Raw genomic sequence first — 5,336 nt, forward strand, 5'->3', positions numbered from 1 at the left:
GCAGCCTGGGGTTACAGGGTCATGTAAGTGTTTCTGGGACAGTCAATGCCAGAGTTTTGTTTCTGCCTTTGCTTGTCCTTTGTCTAGGCTATTCCTCCTTAGAATGTCCTCCTCACACTCTTACCCATCCACAGCCTGCTGATCCCTCAAGTCCTAATTTCAGCCTTTGCCTCCTCCACCAGGAAGCCTTCCCTCAATCCCCAACCACCCCCAGTCCCAAAGATCACAGCTTGAACTTCACTGTATTCTTAATCCATCCCACCCAAGATGAGTGTCTTCTGATGTCCCCAACTCATCCTTTGCTCACACATCTTCCTCGATCAGAAGTCTCTGCCTGGAAAATGTCTAGATCCCCATTCCCTACCCCTGTCACCCCAGCTCAGCCCTGAGCTCCTGCAAAGCAGGATCTCCATGGTCTTCCCTCAGCCTCAGCTGGAACCCAAGGAGGCCCCTCAGATCTTCTGGCCTAAGTCCTGCAGCATCTGAAGATTTCAATGTTCAGTAGCTTCTTGTCAGGTAGGAAGCACCAGGCAGGGGTCGGGACATAGATCCAAGCCCTGACCTTGCCACCCACTTGCTTGTGATCTCAGGCAAGTCCATTCTGCTCTCTGGGCCTCACTGTTCTCATCTGTAAAATGACGGGGCTGGAGAAGACAGTCTGGGGGGAGTTCCACGGATGGGGCCTGTCCTTACCTTGCTGAGCCCAGGGATATCCTGCAGATGACTGACCTCTACCTTCTAACCCTGGGACGAGAAAGTCCTTATATTCAAGAACCTGATTAGCTGTTTGGGTAATTAAGGGTTTAATAAGGCCCAGATAATTATCTAGAGGCCCAAAGAACAGGAGCTCCGATGCTCACGTGATGTTTCAGTCTGTTCCAATGTAAATAACACAGAGGAGGAGGGTAGCTGGGGAGCCTGGGTGGCTGCACGGGGTAGGCGCTGGGGAGGGGATGATGCGGTGGCCTTAGCAGGCATAGGGCTCACACCGCCCCCTCTCCTAGGCTCAGCACCTCCCATGAGGCTGGACACATAGCTGGCACTCATCGGTTTCTTCCACAAACATTTATTGAGAACCTACTGTGTGCCAGGCCTGTGTAGGGTGCTAGGAGTATTGCATTGAGCTAGGCTGTTGGGAGCCTCCAGTGGGGGAGATGGGCATGCCACAAATCAACAATCACAGAGCCAGGTCATTTCTGGGGAGGTGAGGTGGGTGGAAACTGCTGAGCTGGAGGGATGGGTTAAGAAGGGAAGACAGTGGTTGACATTAGAGCTGAAGACTCCTGGGGCAAAGGGTGTTGGAGCTGAGAGGTGAGCAGAGCCAGCTCTGCAAGGCAGTTGGAAAGGTGTTTCAGGCCAGTGCCAGCAAGTGCAAAAGCCCAGCAGACATTGCTGGACCATCTGAGACACACAGAGGGGGCCAGGAGCTAGTGGCCCCATGGGGGATCATCAGAGGAACCCTCCTGGAGGAAATGCCAGGAGCTAGTAAATACCAGGTGAGCTTCTCTCAAGGTCTGAACCTAGAGAACAATGAAGGCAGGGTGATCCCAGGGCCACACCCAAGCTGGCCATAAAGCAGGGGCTTGGGTGTCTAGCCTCTGGAGTGCCTTTCATGATGCCCTAGGAGGCCTGGCTAGGTGCAACTTGAGAGTGATGGAGAATCCCAGGGGGCTGCTGAAGGACTGAGGTTTTCCTCCTCCAGTCCACAGGGAGCCCACAGCTCTGGAAGATGGGGGCTGCTGAAGGACTGAGGTTTTCCTCCTCCAGTCCACAGGGAGCCCACAGCTCTGGAAGATGGAGGAAGCTACTGTGCCCAATGTGTACCTGGGGCCATTGAGGCCAGACAGGGCAAGAGCCTGCCTCAGGTAAGTGGGAGTGAAGCCAGGCTGTGGGACAGGAGGAGAGAAGGGGAGAGGTTGGCCCAGCCAGGCTCCATCCTGATCTGAGCCCTGAGCTGGAGGAGCCAGCCTACAGATAGCATCATTTTATCCCTGCTGCTCCGCCCCCGACAGACAGAGGGACAGACAAATCTCACCTCCTCCTCCAGAGTGCAAATCTGCCCCAGTGTGCCTCAAGTCACCTGGCCCTCCCTGCCTCCCCCAGGGCCACCCTGGGTACTGTGGAGAGAGCAGGGAGGCAGGAAAGACACGATGGGGGCGGCTGGAGAAACCCCCTTGCCTGGGTCCAGCGATCTGGGCCGGCGTGCCAGCCACCTCACAAGCTGTATGACCTTGAGCTGCTGTTTTATCCCCTCTCTAATGAGGGAGAATAACAACAGGCTTTCTGAGAGGGAAAAGGACATTCATGTTGCCTGTTGCCCTAAGTTCAAAGTAAATTGGTCCTAACCAAGTTCTAATGGCCAGATAGGAGGCAAGTTCCCCCAAAATAAAATTACTCTAAGAAAACAGAGAATCCTTCCCGCAGCCTTGGATCACCACATGGCTTCAGGGTTCCCAGGCGAAGACTGGTCCTGCAAGCTTGTGGCTGGAACTGCTGCAAGCACCTCTGACCCAGCTATGGTTCTGCTGCTAATAATAGCAGTAAGAGGGCCCATTTACTTTGCCCATGCCCCGAGTACGGCATCGAGCTAAGTGTTTGATCTGCACTAGAGTATTTAAACCTCAGGACTGCCATATGAGATGGGCACTTTGACAATCTTCTCCATTTTACAGGTAGAGAAACTGAGGCTGAAGGTCGAGTCACTTGCTCAAGATCATACAGCAAGAGATGGTACCACCAGGAGCTGAATCTGGATCTCGGGGACTCCAGATCCCAGGCCAGGACTTGTTAAAGCATACCCAAGAGGGCTCGCGCCTGCCCACCTGACCTCCCTACCCCACACCCTGGCATTGCCCCACCTGGTCCCCTACAACATCTACCCCACCACTGCTGCAAATTCGGCCATTCTCTGGGACCCACTGTGGCTGCTTCCCCCAGGGAGCCCTCCTGTCCCCCTTGTCCCTCTGCCTCTCTGACCCTGAAGATTTGGGTCCTAAAGCTCAGGGCCATCTTTACCCTTCCCTGCAGATGCTTTGGGGACCCAGCAAAGGTGATACCCACACCTGTCTGCGGGGATTGGTCTCCACATGGCTTCCTGGGGCCACGTGTGAGCTACTCACTAACCACACATTTATTTATGTGCACTTGCCATGTGCTGGGCTGTGTGAGGGAAACCCCAGAAGCCAGCAACCAGGGTCTGAAATTAAAGGACATCAGATTCACCAGGGCAGAGGGGTTTGGGTGTGGCCAGGGGAGGCAGCATCTGAGCTGGTGGACAGACGCAAACCTGGTTCAGGTTCAGGTGTCCTGGGGAGAAAGAGCAAGGGCAAAGTCTTAGAGAGGAAGTGTGCAAGGTGTGTGTGGCCAGGTAGGGGTGGGTATCTGTGAAGGAGCCAGAGGTGTGAGGAGGCGGGCCTTGTGACTGCCCCTCTGCTCTGAATGCATCCTCCCCTCTCATCCTATGATAAATGAGGAAATTCCTATCAGCATTTCCCCTTCAGGGTGAGTGGGATGCTAACCCTTCTCAGCTGCAGGCTCCAGAGGCGCTTCCTGCGGGGTTTCCTGTAGGGTCAAGGTTAGTCATACGGCTGTGAGAACAACCAGTGAAGCTTGTCCCAACCACAGCCTGGGCATGTGACCCCTCTGCCACCCTGCAGCTTCCACCTGGGACAGGCTATCCACGGCCCTTAAACAAACCAGAGACCTCTCCTCACCTCTTAACCCCTCGGGCCCCTCCACTCTGACAGCCTCTCCCCTTGCCAGTGTGTGGACCCCTCTGGAAGTACTCCATGTGGTCTGCATGCAGCCGCCTGTGGTCTAGAGAGCAGCCTGTTGCTAGCTATGACTCCCACCTGTCCCCGGTGCCTGCCCCACTCCTCTTGAAAGAACATATGCCCATCATGGAGACAGACAAGGACTGAACTGGTTGGAAAAGCTAATCAGATGAATGAGTGGATGTGTGGATGAACGGATGGATAGATGGATGGATGGTTGGATGGATGGATAGATGGATGGAAGGCAGGGAGAGGGAAAGGAAGGAAGACTGGTTGGTTCCCTGGACTGACCACTAAATAGAAGGACCCTGTATCCTGAGCCCAGTCTTTTCCTAAGTCACTAGCTTTCTCTCCTGGCTGGGTCTGTATCTTAAAATGTTTTTCTTTCTCATATTCCACATCGCCCAGCCTTGGGTTCAGCCTATATTAAGTTCCAATAAAAGTAGGATTAATGAATGAATTGACTAAGCAACCAAATGAAATCAGAGCCGTGCTGTCCTGAGCACAGTCGACGGGTTGAATGTTATGGCCAGGCCCTCCCCTTCATGCCATTTGTACCCCCTCCCCACCGCCCAGATTCTGGGCTTGCTACAGGCCCCTCAGCCTGTCACACTGAGACTTTGAGGTGAATCTGTAACTCTTAGAAGGAGAGAGGCTAGTGACACACCATATCAAAGGCCTTGCATGTGGATGGCGGGAATTCAGGCACCTTTTACCCCCAGAGAAACATAAACAGAATGCTGCGAACCATATATATGGAGGCAGGAAGGCACACTGGCTAAGAGCTTAGAGCTTGGCTCATCAAGGGAAGAAAATCACACAGCTTTGGCTCACGGGAGCTCACGGCCCTCTGTCTTCCCTAGGCCATCTTGCCATGTGCGTGACCCGCTGGGTTCAAAGAGCTTTCAGAGGCAAAGGACTAAGACACAATCCTGAGGCCACAGGCCCAGAAGGCAGGTCCCCTCCTTCTAACAGACACTTGCCTGTGGTCCCAGGAAGCCCGAGACACACTGCCTGAGAAGGCAAAGCACTCCCTGTCACCTGAGGCTTGTGACCCAAGGGCACACCTCAGATGGGGTGGGGGTGAGTGGAAGAAGGAACTGGAAATCTTAGTCCTGGAGCCCAGGAAGAGGGCACGGTCTTTGGCATCTGCTGCCATCCGCTCTGAGATTCAGCACATTTCTCTCCTCGTAGGCCTCAATCCCCAAATCTGCCAAATGGAACCCCACCAGCCTGCCTGCCTGCCTTGTAAAGTTCCTCTGAGGTCCTAGGACTGTAGAGGGGAAACACCACCAGCCGAGGACACAGTGTGTAAAGTGCCACCGTGGTAACTTCTAGCCGTCATGCTGCTCACCAGGGTCCCCTTTCAAACTCTGAACTTCCCTGGTCAAGGAAGTGAGGGAGTCAACAGATACAGTCAACAGAGACATGGTCACATCCTCATCTTCTTCCAGGTGGCTTTGGTGGCTCCAGGGACAAACAGGATCCAAGAACTGGATGTAAGCAACTAGCCTCAGGTTTGCACAGAGTTCACCAGGCCTGGCTGGAAGTTGCAGCCCAAGA

Source organism: Nyctereutes procyonoides, unplaced genomic scaffold, assembly GCF_905146905.1.
Source record: "Nyctereutes procyonoides isolate TBG_1078 unplaced genomic scaffold, NYPRO_anot_genome, whole genome shotgun sequence".
NCBI classification, from domain to species: domain Eukaryota; kingdom Metazoa; phylum Chordata; class Mammalia; order Carnivora; family Canidae; genus Nyctereutes; species Nyctereutes procyonoides.